At 42.6% G+C, this 16151-nt stretch overlaps 1 pseudogene; it reads right to left on the bottom strand.

The window, feature by feature from the left end:
- Positions 1-274: 274 nt before the first annotated feature.
- Positions 275-3028, bottom strand: LOC103348263 (decreased expression in renal and prostate cancer protein pseudogene; annotated as a pseudogene).
- Between the last annotated feature and the right edge of the window lie 13123 nt (positions 3029-16151).

Below are 16151 nucleotides of genomic sequence, written 5' to 3'. Positions count from 1 at the left end.
GTTTAGGCTAATTCTGACATGTTTTTGAATCCTCTTACTTCCAGAATAACTCACTTTCATTTTCCTCTTTTCCCAACGAGGAGCCATATGAATCCCTTCTTGTTATCCTCGGAGAATGGTACAAGGACAGACACTTTGAGGGAGGTGGAGACTATGCAGCCACGTGGAAGATAAGATCCTGAAGGGAAGACAGTGCAGCTTCTACAATGCTGAACACACAGAAGGTAGACACAGATACCGAACAAGTGGGCCCTTCAGGAATAATTCATTTTATTTTTTTTTCCCTCTCATCCCATTTATTAAAGAAACAGTAAGAAAAGATACAATGCAGGAAAAACACCAACCATCCTTTCACATCAGGCTGAGCTAAGCACTGTGATTTCTCCCCTTCATCCCCTTCCCCACCCAACCCCATTAACATCAGTTTAAATTTGAGAGGTTCATTGATTCGATGTACCAGTGGCGAGGGAGCTGGATGAGCAGAGGAGCCTTACACCTGGCCGCCTCTAAAGCCCAGGGAAAGAGCTCTAAGCCCAGTCAGCAATCCAACATTGTATTTGGTGGTCTTTGTGAAGTAGTTGTCCATGTCTCTGGTCTGTGTTCGAGGCCCCCAGGGGAAAGGTATGGCAGTAGAGGATGCCCAGGTCCAAGCTAAGCATGGTCCGTTCACCAATGCAACATGTCTGGAGAGCAGTGTGAGCAGGGAACTACATGTGAGTTGGGACCTGTGGGCAATGTATCCCTGAGGAAAAGTCCACAAGAACAAGAAACTGGTAAGAAACAAGGGGCAGAAAGCTGTGCAACAAAAGCATAGCTGGCTTCTGGAAGGCTGCAGCTCCTTTCTCTCAAGGCTAGGATGATTCCTCAGTCATGCCCCACAAATAACATTTCACCTTCAGTCAAGAGAGGAAAAAGAATGGCTCACGGGATGTAGAGCCCCAGCTGTGTTCTTGACAGCAACTCCATATCTACCCTTTTCCTAAGACACAGTCCCTGTCCAGAACCACAGAGCCTGGAAACCAAGGTGGTCCTGCAGGGAAAGTGGTATTTAAGGGGGTAACATTCCATTTGGGTACATTGCAGCCATTGGACCCCCTGGTTGGGGGAAAGCAGCTGGGTTTGTGCCAGGGAGGCTTCCCACTCTAGGAAAGGGGGCCAAGCTTTTGCTCACAGGGCCGTTCATCCTTGGAAAAGAAGCAGAATTTAAACCCAAGGTCCCAGCTGGCCTTGCAAAAGGAGCTGGGTTGATACCCATAGGGCCGGCTGGAGAAGAGCCCAGGTGCCCAGCAGCTGACCTGGGGAAAGCAATTTGACCAGGGCCCAATGGGCCACTAGATCTTGGGAAAGCAGCTGAACTTAGACCCTGTAGCCCAGTGCCTCTTGGGAAGTTAGCTGAGTTGGGACCTAGTGGCCCAGAGGCTCTTGGGAAAATTGCTAAAGTTGAGCTCTGGAGGCCAGCAGACCTTTGGAAGGTAGCTGGGTTTGAAGCCAGTTCACCAGAAGACTGAGAAAAGACAGTTGGGTTCAGTCCCCCCGAACCTGTCCCCCTTGGAAAGGGATTGGTATTTACCCCCATGGGGCCACCTGGCCTTGAGAAATGAGCTGAATTAGGGTCTATGGGGCCAGGAGCCCTTGACATAGGTGATGGATTTGGCCCTGGAAGGCCAAGTCCTCGAGAGCCAGGACCTGCGTTTGGACCTATAGGGCCAGGAACTCTTGCCATGGAAGATGAGCTTGTGCCCATGTTTCCAGATGCTTGTGAAAGAGAAGCTGAGTTCGCTCCTAAAAGACCTGCTGCTCTCAGAATGGGGGCAAGATCTAGTCCTTGAGGTCCAGTCATTCTTAAGTTAAGACCAGATCCAGTACCCAAGAAGCCACTGGCTCTTGCATCCAGATTTGGGCTTGGGCCTAAGCCACTTGCCCTTGGGTTGGGCCCAAGGCCTGGACCCAGGCTACCTGCCCTTGGGTTGGGCCCAAGGCCTGGGCCTGGAAACATCCCTGACCTAGGGGCAGGGTTTGTACCTAAAAACCGTGATCTCAGATAGGCATTTGGCCCAGGACCCAGCCCAACTGGCCTAGGATTGGGAGGGCCATTCCCAGAGGACAAGATACCTGCTCTCAGATTGGGTCCAGATCCAGGGCCCATGGGGCCACCACTTCTGGGGTCAGGACCCGCTCCTAGGAGACCACCTGGCCTTGGGTTGGACAAAGGACCTGGTCCTGGGAGACTCCCTAACCTGGGGTTAGACAGAGGTCCGGGGCCTGGAAGGGACCCTGTTCTGGCATTCAGAGCTGGACCTGGGCCAGGACCCAATAGGCCACCTGGCCTTGGGAAAGCAACTGCACCTGTGCCAGTGGGATTCATCCCTCTTGGAAAAGAAGCCATGCTTGGGTCACGAGCACCGGCCTGGAAAGGTGCTGGATTTGAAGCCAGTGAGCCTGATGAAGCTGGAAAAGGAGATGGGTTCCTTGGAAATGGGGCCAGATTTCCACCGAGAGAACCAGCCGCCATAAGAAAGGGATCCGAGTTCATGCCCAGTGGGTGGCCTGTGTTCAGAACAGGACCCCCCTGTGGTCCAAAGCAGCTGTCGAGCCGTCCTCGAGGTGGCAGTGGAGCACGAGGCCACGGAGTTGGCCGCTCTCTGGGGAAAATCCGAGGTTCTTTCATACTTTCTTGGGGACGTTGGTGATAATGGGCTTAGGGCGGGTTTTGAAAAGGATCTTGTTTTTGATGAGTGCTGTCACCAGGTACCGGGTGCCAGTCTCGCTGCCAAGCTCATCACAGTCCTCCCCTGGACTGTGTTTGACAAGGACTGCAAAAGGTTTCTCCAGGTGGATGATTTTCCCATACAGGATATGATGCCCCACGATCAGCACGGGGATTCCCTGGAGATAACAATTTGCACCATGAGCTTTCCGTCTTTAAAAAGCGACTGAAACAAGCTGCAATGGCGGCCGCCGAGCGCGGTGCCGCGCGGCCAACGGGCGACAACCGAACCTCCCGCCGCCGTCGCCGCCGCCGCCAGCACTGCCTGCCGAATAATTCATTTTAAATATTGTACAGATTTTTGATTGCAGCAACACATGCAATAGACATCAACTGTCTTAAAGAAGCAGGATTATTGGCAATTGTGCTTTTTTTTTCTTTCATTAGACGTTCGAGATAGTAGACTTTGTGAATGAAGCTAATTTGATTTTAGGAGGAGAGAGGGAGATTGGAAAAGATAGAACATCTGCCAATTGGATAGTCCAGATATGGGTATTAATAGCTATGAGAAACCCACTCATACTTCTGAACCTACTCCAACACACATTCTTGAGTTGTGTTTCTAGAAATGTAGTTTCAGAGTGTATGTGGTTAAATCTTCCCAGCTTCAACAGAGACCATTGTGCTACATACTTCAGAGCACATGCAAATGGGTGGAGCCAAAGAGGGGCAGGGAAAAGCACTTAAAACTGCGATCAGATTTTTCTTCAGATCATGAGGGTTTTTTTAGCTCAGTTGAGAAAACCTTGAATTTCATTTCTAATGTTTATTGTCTATACCTCCTTCTGAATTTCATATGTATGTCATTGTGGGACCAGTGTGTACATGAATGCTAGGGCATGTGTCCGAATATGTCCAGGTGGCTGTGCACCCCCGTGTGACTGGAATAAGCTTGTGGTCCTGTGTGTGTGTGTGTGTGTGTGTGTTTGTCTATGTGCAGATAAGTGTGCATATATTTGTCCTGTGGATGTGCTGGTTTGATGGAAGGAGCATTTAGATTCCACGAGAGCCACATGCCTAGTAGGAGGGATCTTGGCTACATGTTTCAGCACATGCATTTCTAGAATTAAAGGGTAAAGGCACTAGGACAACCACAGCTCCCTTCATGAACTATTCTGGGTCTACCCAGAGATCTTTCATTTACTATTTATTTAAAGACAATGCATGGCCTTACACAGCTATATCTGCAAATGCTCAGTGTTCAGTGGCCTGGGAAGACAGACCATCATGTACTGGGACCAACTCGCAGAGTGTGGAGGCATCTTCCAAACCTTATGTGAATAACGCATTCTGCCAGAGAGTTTTTGTTTGTCTATTTGTTTTCCTCCTGGATCACTTTTGGCACCGACTCAAGAAAAACTTTGCTGCCTTTCTGCCTGCTGTGCTTAATTTTCTGTGGTCCCGAAAATGCTGGATTTGTAGCCTTTTTCGTTTGGCTGCGGTTTGGCTTCTCCTGTCCAATTCAGCGTTCAAGTTTCCTCTGTGTGCAGGACTCAGAAATGTTTCACTTGAGAGTTTAAGTTTCATGATTTTAATTATTCACATCATCTAAACTTGGCTTTGAAATCAACCATATCAGGCATGACAATTCACCCACGAGCCTGAAATGAGGAAAGAAAGCAGAAATGCGGAGATAACTGCGGCCAAACCACCCCAGTGAGGTGCCCATATGTTTATCAAGGGCGCTGGGGAGGAAGAGGAGACCTGGGAAGTGAGGAAAATGACCATTTATGCAGTATCTGCTCTAGGATGAACACTGGTATGAAAGCTTATTCACTTTCCCATCCAAGCGTCCTCTCGGAGGTAGGGAGTTCTCAGTTGATCTTTCCCTTTTCTGTTCCTGCTTATGTTTTCACACACTTGTGCTCCACTGTAGATGACATGGGGCAGAGGGTTAGTAAAAATAGGTTCATTAACACTTAGACAACTTGCTGTCTTTGTTATCTCTGTTACCTGTGCTCTCCAGGCATTCTCTATGTCCTATTAACCAATATCACCTGGGTTTTATGAACTGAAACTAAAAGCTGCCAGTTTGCTGATCAGTTATAGTTTCATTGTTCCTTGCCTACTGTGTGCATGCTGTTTGTCTAATGAAGAGTCAGTGGAATATGAAGGAGTGTGCAGTGTCAGGTGCAAAGCGCCTAGAAGCATGTTGAACTGAAGTTGTGATACTCAAGAATCAAAAAGTCCCCCAGTCTCTTAAAGGCCAAGGTTTTTTCATTTTTATTTGTCTCGAGTATTCTTTGGACCTTTCCTTTAACGAAGCTGTGGGCTACTTGGGCACTCTAGATGGGAGTAGGGGGAGGGGTTAGATGCACACACACCTTGTTGGTCTGATTTTAAAGGTCATATGGGACGAACACTGGAAATAGAAAATCAGACCCATGCATCTGCTATATAATGAGAAGCAACTCTACAACATCTTGATGTATATCATTTTCATTTTTTATTCCTTTTTTCTTTGTTTCTACCACTTGAAAAACATAACGTTAACTAGTGTCTTGGATGAGAGCAACTCTTGGAATACAATCACAAGCAAATTTATTTAATCTCTTTCAGTATCTCTTTAAAATAAGGCACAGTTCTTCCCCTGCCCTCAAGTAACACATGACTTTGCTGATCCCTCCTCAGTGATTAGAGACCTGTTTGTCCCTTTCTCAGCAAATGCAGTTGAAATTCAGAAATTACAGTTTCCGGTCCCTTACAGAAACTGCAGCTGTGGTGTTGACTTACCTGCCAGCCAGCTGCCTGGCTAACTCCACACAAAGACCTGAAGAAAGCACATGAGTGGCTTTCCTTTTGCTTTTGTCCCTTTCTAACTCCTCCGGGGCTGGAGTTGAGGAGGATCTAGAGGTTTCTCATATGACCAGCACTATCCAACGTGGGCTTCCTTTTTTTCTGGACAGGGCAGATGTCTGCAGACAACACTGTCACTGATCTTTGCTGTATTTTTCAGGTTGCTCTTGTCCACACCAGACCTCCCTAGGAGTTTATCTATAGCTCTCTTGATATTGGCCACGTGCACACACTTCTATTCTCCAGCCTCTGTGTACCTTTCTCAGCCCTTGGTTATCCAATGCTACATTTGCTTCTCTCTAGCAGAGCCTGTCCGCCTCCCTGCAAGTGCTGTTGAACTCAAACCCCATGCTGGTGCTCTCGCTGTCTCTTGATATTTGGTTCTTGGGAAACACACATCCTTTGGTCCTGCAGGAGTCCTTGTCACCCAACCCAACCATCACTTCCTCACTCCCCCACCAGAACAGGCAGCCCCCGGCCCTCTCCATTGACTTCCACTGTGTGACCCCCCAAACAGGAGGAATGTTTGTCAGGTTCTCTAGGTGGTCTTGTTGAACCTCTTCTCAGTAGGTCTGAGGTCAGTTGCAGGTACTTCCTTCCCCAAGAAGATGCACCCACACAGACATACAGACACACAACACACACAAGGCTTTGTGGATATACATGGAAAGTATTAATATCATAGCAACAATTGTTTCTGAAGAAACTCTCCCCTAATTCCTCTTTTTTTTTATTTCTAAAACTGGACTTTTGCATACTCTAGTGGTGGACAAGATGAGTCATGTAGTGCTTTGTAACCATTTTCTTTAGAAATTTGCATCTTGCTCTGATACTCTGCTTTGAAATATCATGTTTGTCAAATCTTACTGATGGTTGAATCTTGTGACTTAACATCTATATTAGCTTCTGGAATCCTTGCTTTCAAACAGCATTTATCTTGATAATGATTCCATATCACTATTTATCTTTGAAAATATGATTTAGTGGTGCTTTTAAACATTCTTATTTATGTATTTGAAAGGCAGAATTTTAGACAGAGAGACATGAAGAGAAAGAGATCTTCCGTCCACTGGTTCACAAGTGGTTGCATCAGCCAAATGGAAGTGAGAAGCCAGGAACTCCATCCGGGGTTTCAGCATGGATGTCAGGGCCCCAAGGACTTGAACCTTCACCCACTGCCTTCTGAGGTGCAATAGCAGGGAGCTGAATCAGAAGTGGAGTGGCCGGGACTCAACCAGCACTCCAATAGGAGATACCAACATTGCAAGCAGCTTAACTCGCTGCACCACAATGCCTGCACTAATATGACCCAGTTTTAATGATTATGGTAATGTTTATCTTTTAATTGGCAAACTCCCTCTTAGGTTTCTTGATGTAAGTCCTTTCTAAGTTATTTTACTAACTTTACAAATTTACAATCATTTTCTTTTCTTGCCTTTTTTTTTTTTATTTGACAGGTAGAGTTAGTGAGAGAGAGACAGAGAGAAAGGTTTTCCTTCCATTGGTTCACCCCCCAAGTGGCCGCTACAGCCATCGCACTGCACCGATCTGAAGCCAGGATCCAGGTGCTTCCTACTGGTCTCCCATGCAGGTGCAGTAGCCCAAGCACCTGGGCCACCCTCCATTGCCCTCCCGGACCACAGCAGAGAGCTGGACAGGAAGAGGAGCAACCGGGACTAGAACCTGGCACCCATATGGGATGCCAGTGCCGCAGGCGGAGGATTAACCAAGTGAGCCACGGCGCCGGCCCCCTTCTTGCTTTTTTTTAAAGATTGATTTTATTCTGTTTGAAAGGCAGAGTTACAAGAAGAGGTGAGAGAGAGAAAAAAAGAGAGAGAGAACACTTCCATCTTCTGGATCACTCCCCAAATTGCCACAATGAAGCCAGGAGCCAGGGACTTCATCCAAGCCTCCCACATGAGTGCAGGGGCCCAAGGACTTGGGCTATCTTATGCTGCTTTCCCAGGTGCATTACAGGGAACTGGAACAGAAGTGGAACAGCCTAAAGTTGAACTGGCACCCATGTAAGATGTTGGCATATCAGGCAGTGGCTTACCCTGTTACACTACAATTCCAACCGCTACAATCATTTTCTTAATGTAAAAACCCCACTGCTCCTGTGATAAGCATTTTATTAATTTAGAGATGACTTACATTGATATTAACTCATCTTCTCTGGGAACTTAAGACCTCTCTTGACTTTGTAAAATTTTCTTTTTAGTCCCTGTAAAATTTTGCAGTTTCACTTAAACAAATCACACAGTTTTGTTAAAGGCACCTTGGAGTATATTTTAATATCAGAATAAACAATCTTTTTCCACTGTGTTTTTTAATGAATATTGATGTTAAGTAGAACCCCTAGAAGTTTTAGCCTAAATTTTATTTGGCTAATTTTTTTACAAAAATATTTCTTTAGTTTTGCACCAGCCAATCACTGAAAAATAGTAATTTTATATCCCCCCCACAGTGCTTTATTTTTTAATTATGATTTTATAATTATTCTTCATTGGATTAATTTATTTAATTGAAAAGTAGAGAGAGAGATAATAACAGGCAAATAACAGGGAGAGAGAGCTCCTATCCGTGGGTTCACTCTCAGAATTCCCAGAGCCTGAATCAGTCAAGGTCTCCCATGTCAGTGGCAGGGACCCAAGTACTTGACCCAACACCTGCTGTGTTTCAGGGTGTGCACTGGCAAGAAGCTTGGAATCAGGAGTGGCATTGGGACTCCAACCAAGGCACTCTGATTTGGCCTGTGAGGGTCCCAACCAGCATCTTAACTGCTACACCAAATGCCTGTTCCTCTTGCTTTATTTTGCTGGCTAAAATACCTGGGAAAATAATCACTATTAATGTCACTGGTGGACATTCTTTTATATATATATATATATATATATTTTTTTTTTTTTTTACATTGTGACACTTGTGGTATTCACCACAATGTAGGCCAGTGAGGTTTTTTTCCTCAGGGGGCTATTCAGAGATTATTCTTGTGAATGTGCTCTTTAGAACTATTTGAAAGACTGGGTATGAGTAGCCTAGAACTATAACAGATACTTTTTTATGCCATTTGAATAGCATTTTATGACAATGAAAAGAAGCTTTGGGGCCTAGGTACTAGAAATAAATGCTTCTTTAAGCACTTCCTGTTCCTGGGTAGATAATTTTCACAATTCCCTACCGTTTTTATTTCTTTCTGTAAAGTGTAGATGGCTATATTCCTTTAGGAAACTGTTTTGGGGCTCAGTAGGATCTGCATATGGAAAACATGCCACAGGCATTAGCTTTTTCTACAAAACGTGAATGGCTACATGCAAAGGGAATTTTAGTGAGATGGGCTACACCTTACAGATAACCTTCTTGGGCTTGGATTTCTGCCTCTATTTACACGCAAACTAGGGTTGTTCATAAAGTCTCTCCTCATTGGGAAAAGTCTAGGACTCCGATATGGCAGCCACAGATCCTGCTGTAAAGAAGAGCTAGGGCAGCCCTAGTCCCAGTGGGATTGCTGCGCAGGAAAGAGGAGAAGCCACAGGAAAGCTGAGCAGCGGTTTCTGTTTCCTCCTTGGCGCCTCCTCCGTGAGCAGTGCTGCGTGTTGTTGCAGTTGTACTGTACTGTTCTACCGCATGGCTTCATAGCTCACATTTTTCTTCCAGGCACATTTGAAATGTTTGGCTCTCATCCCCTTGAGCTGTTTTATAAGGGCAATAACCAAGGCCAGGGTGTGCTCTTGTCAGCAGGCAAAGCACGCAGTGGAAGCTGCCAGAGTTTCCTGCTCGGGGGCCACCCATCCTTGGCTGCAGGATGCATGGCTGCAGCTCACGGCAGCTTGCGCAGAGCGAGTGCTGGGACTTTCTGTTCTCAGGGCTCATGCTTCGGATTCCATCCTTCGGTCCTGCTGCATTGATCAGTGGAGGCTGTTGTGTTTGTGCTTGTTTGCAACTAGCTCAGAACACGTGTCACAGCAGCAGTCCAAGGCACAGCTCTAAGGCTTGGAGTTGGAAAAATGCTCTTTAAAGACTAGCAAGCTGCTCTTGCTTCCTGTTAGTGCAGAGTGGATGTTCCCATGAATCAGCTGCAGGGAAGCAGGCATTCCCTTCATCCTTCTCTTGTGAATTAACTTCTGGAATGGACACATAATACACATGCCAAATGCAGGGTTCCAACACAGTTACCCCACCCTCTTTGAAGTCCACCTTGGCAGGGGCAGATCCCTTTTCATGTACTTTTTTTTTTGCCAAGGACTGTGGTGGGGAGAATCCCCAGGAGATTGCTGAAGCTGTTTTTTCAGGATTTCCTTTGATTGGAAGCTGCTGGCTGTGCCTTCTACAGCTGGCTCTGTCACAAAGCAGAGAGCTTAGTGCATCGCCCAAGTGACAGCTGCCATGCCAGCACCGAGAAGGTTCTGGCTGTGAAAGTGCCTTAGATATTGTAAGGAACTATACAAGTAGAAGGAATGTTTTTACTACTTCACTCAACAGTAGGGAGGCAATGCAGTCTCATGAGTAGAAAGAACATGGGCTCCTGTCCAAGAAATGCAAATTGAAATGTCAGCTCTTCCATTGACTCATAATGTGACCTTGATCTCAATGTTCCCATCCACAAACTGACAACAAAAAGATTCACTCTGAAACCTGGGGTAGGGAATCAATGGGATAAGAAATGCAGTGTGCTCTGCCTCTTTTCTCCACATTCCAAAGCTAGCATGGACATTTTAAAGCAGCCTAGATGACTACTACATATTCTGTGTACCTTCTTCATCTATTTGTTACTCATTGAGTCCATGTTCAATAAATATAAAATAAATAAGTACAAATGTTAAGTGTCTTTAACACTTTAGGTAGTCTGTTAAATGCTAAGAATCAAAAACTGTGTGCTCGTGAGCTCAAGACATGGCACCATCTCTTATCTGTCTCAAAGATAAAAGTTAAGTGCCAATAAAATGTAAATGGTGTTATGATGGTCAAAGTTTGCAGTAGAAAGGGATGCACCCAGGCAAAATATACATACTTGTTTGTGGAATGGAGAAATGTCTTCCAGAAGAAGGGAATTTAGTGACAAGGGATATTGTCAATACATTAAGGACAGCAAAAACTATTTTCAGGATAGAGATAGAAAGCTTTTGACAAGTACCTAGAAGTGGGCCATCCATGAGCTTCTGTGGGAAAGGTAGAAAAATATCAAGTCTTGTCAAAGAATTCAGGTTGTGATGATCTGTAACAGAATCCAGCCAAGATACCTACTCAACAGGATTGCCTTTGTCAATATGAAGCAAAGATAGGCTTTGCCAATCATAGTCTGTCTAGAAACTAAGAGAAGGGGTATTTGATATAAGCTTCACAAAGGAAGACATCTGTAGATTCTAACTAGATAATTGTCAGTCTCATTTCCTTTTCCTGGACACAAGGGAAAGCTAATTTTACAGCCTCCTCAGATCAGCTGCCTGGGTGCTGGCCAATTGAACGTGGATAAGACATTGTACAGTATTTCTAGTCTTGACAATGAAAGATTCTTTATGATAATCCATGCACCATGTCCACCATATACCTGGCATATTCACACTTTGGAAGGAACCTGACTCATTTCTTAGAGGACAGACACCTACTTGCATTGTCCAATTGCACTGGATCATGATGGGATTAAGAAATAAACTATTGTTCTAATCCATTGAGACTATGGGGGTTGTTTACATTGCATCTAGCCTTATTTAACCTAAATATGTACATAAGGCATACAGAACTATTCCAGCTCACAACAGACAACGTTAATTGGTTGAATGGTAAGAAATTATCAGTGTTTGTTGTACTCTAACCAAGGTCTTATTAGGGTGCATGAGGAGCACAGTATCTGGTGGGCTTGAGGATTGTAGTAATCAGCTCACTGGGTGAGACTATGAGGCAAATTGGGTGGAAAGCTACATCTCAATCTGGATGACAGTAACCTGGATAAGAATAACTGAAGAAGATTTACTGGGGAGTTTTGTGTGCTAATGAGGCTTCTGTAAGTGAATTCAGCTCTCATATCCAGAGGAGGCATCTAGAATACCAAAAGCAAGTGTTCCTTCTCTTAGAAAGGGCTCTCTCTCCTTGTAAATCTTATATAAATAACCTATTTGCATGTTGTTTTTCATGAATTTTGGTTATTATATTCAATCCATCAAACTTTGGTCACTTTGAAGTATGATGGTGAGATTGACTTTCTAGAATTTTATAGTTGAGAAAATAATCCCAATAATTTCATCAGAAAAATTGTCACCTGGTTATCCTGGTCTGAGTGGTCAGCTGGTATAATTTTTAGACAACACTCTGATAATTACATGTAAAATGGTGATGATGAGGAAGACAAAACCAATGATTATGATGACGATGATGTTGTTGATGATAACAATGGTTATCATTTTTTTATGGCTTGCCTGATTTCAGATACTCAGTTAATCACTTTACAAACAAGATCCTTTTTTGAAATTTTATTTAAGTTAAACAAATTTCATCTATTTCATATATACAGATTTAGGAACATAGTGATACTTCCCCCATACCCTCCCTCCTGTCCATGCTCCAACCCTTCCTCTTCATCCCTCTTACATTCCTACTATTAATTTTTATGAAGGTCTATTTTCAGTTTACTTAATGATTGTATAGTTAATCCTACACTAAGTAAAGAGTTCAACAAATAGTATGAAGAGAAAAAAAAATTGTTCCTCTACAGAAGAGTCAAGAGCTGTAAACAATCATCGAATCTCAAAATGTCTATTTCTCTCCAATACATTGCATTTCAGGTACTCAGTTACCTTGAATCAGGGAAAACATATGATATCTGTCTTTTGGAGATTGGCTTATTTCACTGAGTGTAATGGTTTCCAGTTGCATTCTTCTTTTTGCAAGACCGGATTTAATTTTTTTACAGCTGAGTAGTGCTCCATACTGTATATATACCATAATTTCTTTGTCTCAACAGTTGATAGACATCTAGGTTGATTCCATATCTTAGCTATTGTGAATTGTGCTGCAGTGAACATAGTGAACTGAATCATATGCTGATTTCTTTTGGATTGGGTAAATTCCTAGGAGTGGGATGGCTGGGTCATATGGTAGGTCTATATTCAGATTTCTGAGATATCTCCATACTGTCTTCCACAGTGGCTATACGAGTTTACATTCCCACCAACACTGGACCATAGTACCTTGTTCCCCACATCCTTACCAGCATTTGACATTTATTGATTTCTGTATGAGAGGCATGCTAACTGAAATAAGGTGAATCCTCATTGTGGCTTTGATTTGCATTTCCCTGATGGCTAGTGATCCTGAGCATTTTTTCAAGTGTCTGTTGGTCATTTGCATTCCCTCTCTTAAAAAACACCTGTTCAAGTCCTTTGGATCCCCTAAATAAAGAATCATATCATCTGCAAAGAGGGATAGTTTGACTTCTTCCTTCCCAATTCATATCCCTTTAATTTCTCTTTTTGCCTAATAGCTCTGGCTAAAACTTCCAGAACTATATTGAATAGCAGTGGTGAGAGTGGGCATCCCTGTCTGGTACCAGATCTCAGTGGAAATGCTTCCAACTTTTCCCCATTCAATAGGATGCTGGCCATGGGTTTTTCATAGATTGCTTTGATTGTGCTGAGGAATGTTCCTTCCATACCCAGTTTGCTTAGAGTTTTCATCATGAAAGGTGTTGTATTTTATCAAATGCTTTCTCTGCATCTATTGAGATAATCATATGGTTTTTCTTCTGCAGTCTGTTAATGTGGTGTATCACGTTGATTGTTTTGCACACATTGGACCATCCCTGCATGCCAGGGATAAATCCCACTTGGTCTGGGTGGCTGATCTTTCTGATGTGTTCTTGCATTCTATTGGCCAGAATTTTATTGAGGATTTTTGCATCTATGTTCATCAGGGATATTGGTCTGTAATTCTCTTTCAATGCTGCATCTTTTTCCGGCTTAGGAATTAAGGTGATGCTGGCTTCATAGAAAGAATTTGGGAGGATTCCCTCTTTTTCGATTGTTCTGAATAGTTTGGGTCATAGAAGAAATTAAAAGAGAAATCAAAAATTTTCTGGAAGTAAATGAGGATAACAGCACAGCATACCAAAACTTATGGGACGCAGCAAAAGCAGTGTTAAGAAGAAAGTTTATATCAATAGGTGCCTACATCAAGAAATTGGAAAGGCACCAAACAGATGAGCTTTCAATGCATCTAAAGGATCTAGAAAATCTACAGCAAACCAGACCCAAATCTAGTAGGAGAAGAGAAATAATTAAAATCAGAGAAGAAATCAACAGGATTGAATCCAAAAAAAATTACAAAAAATCAGCCAAATGAGGAGCTGAATTTTTGAAAAAATAAACAAAATTGACACCCCATTGGCCCAACTAACTAAAAAAAGAAGAGAAAAGACTCAAATCAGTAAAATCAGAGATGAAAAAGGAAACGTAACAATAGACACCACAGAAATAAAAAGAATCATCAGAAATTACTACAAGGACTTGTATGCCAGCAAACAGGGAAACCTATTAGAAATGGATAGATTCCTGGACACATGCAACCTACCTAAATTGAACCAGAAAGACATAGAAAACCTAAACAGACCCATAACTGAGACAGAAATTGAAACAGTAATAAAGGCCCTCCCAACAAAGAAAAGCCCAGGACCAGATGGATTCACTGCTGAATTCTACCAGACAAGTCCTTTGAAAATTTCTTAACTGTTTTTTTGTTTTGTTGTTGAATTTCTTGAGCTCTTTATAAATTCTGAATGTTAGCTTTTTATCAGTTGTGTAGTTTGCAAATATTTTCTCTCATTCTGTCAGTTGCCTTTTCACTTTGCTGAGTGTTTCTTTTGCAGTGCAGATGCTTCTCAGCTTGTTGTAATCCCACTTGTTAATTTTGGCTTTGATTTCCTGTGCTTGTGGGTCTTTTCCAAGAAGTCTTGGCCTATGCCAATGACCTGCAGATTTTCCCCAATGTCCTCTAGTAATTTGATGGTATCAGGACATAGATTTGTATCTTTCACCCATTTTGAGTGGATTTTGTCTAAGGTGTAAGGTGCAGATCTAGTTTCATACTTCTGTACATGGAGATCCAGTTTTCCCAGCATTATTTGTTAAAGAGACTGTCCTTGCTCCAGGTATTGATTTTAACCCCTTTGTCAAAGATAACTTTGCTGTAAATGCATGCATTGATTTCTGGAATTTCTGTCGTGTTCCATTGATCTAAAAGGCTGGTTTTGTGCCAGTACCAGGCTGTTTCGATTATAACTACCTTATAGTATGTCTTGAAATCAGGTGTTGTGATGTATTGTGATGCCGCCAGATTTCTTTTTGTTGTAAAAGATCCTTTATCTTTTAGGGGACTCTTGTGAATACATATGAATGTTAGCACCATTTTATCTACTTCTGTGAAGAATCTCATTGGCATTTTGATTGGGATTGCATTGAATCTGTAAATTGCTTTTGGTAGTATGGACATTTTGATGATGTTGATTGTTCCAATCCATGAGCATGGAAGATTTTACATTTTTAATGTCTTCTTCAATTTATTTCTTTAGTGGTTTGTAATCTTCATCATAGAGATCTTTTACATCCTTGCTTAAATTTATTCCAAGGAATTTAATGTTTTTTGGAACACTGTGAATGGGACTGACCTTAAAATTTCTTTCTCAGCCATGGCATTGTCTGTGTATACAAAGGTGTATACAAAGATTTTTTCATGTTGATTTTATATCCTGCCATTTTACCAAACTCTATTATGAGTTCCAACAGTCTCTCAGTGGAATATTTTGGATCCCTTGTATATAGAATCATGTCATCTGCAAACAGGGATAGTTTCATGTCCTCCTTTCAAATTTGTATTCCTTTGATTTCTTTCTCGTGCCTAATGACTCTAAAACTTACAGAACTATGTTAAATAGCATTGGTCAGAGTGGACATCCTTGGCTGGTTCCAAATCTTATGAAGAATGCTTCCAGCATTTCCCCATTCAATAGGATGCTGGCCATGGGTTTGTCATTAACCTTCTTGATTGCATTGAGGATTGTTCCTTATATACCCAATTTGCTTAAGGTTTTCATCATGAAAGGATGTAGCAAATGCTTTCTCTGCATCTATTGAGATAATCATATGGTTTTGTTCTTCAGTTTGCTAATTCGATGGATCACATTGGTTCACTGGTGAATGTTGAACCATCCATGCATACCATGGATAAATCCCACTTGTTCTGAGTGAATGATCTTTATGATGTATTGTTGGAGTCAATTAGCTAATATTTTGTTGTATCTATGTTCATCAGAGATATTGGTTTGTAATTCTATTTCTCTGTTGTATCTTTTTCTACTTAGGAATTCAGGTGATTCAGGCTTCATAAAAGGAGTTTGGGAGGATTACCTCCCTTTCAATTGCTTTGAATAGCTTGAGAAGAATTGGAAATAGTTCTTCTTTAAAAGTCTTGTAGAATTCAGCAGTGAAGCCATCCGGTCCTGGACTTTTCTTTGTTGGGAGGGTCTTTATTACTGACTCGATTTCCATATTGGTTATTGGTCTGCTTAGGTTTTCTATCTCTTCATGACTCATATTTTGGT

This window comes from Oryctolagus cuniculus, chromosome 1, assembly GCF_964237555.1.
Source record: "Oryctolagus cuniculus chromosome 1, mOryCun1.1, whole genome shotgun sequence".
Taxonomy (NCBI): Eukaryota; Metazoa; Chordata; class Mammalia; order Lagomorpha; family Leporidae; genus Oryctolagus; species Oryctolagus cuniculus.
This window is presented reverse-complemented; position numbering and strand designations above follow the sequence as displayed.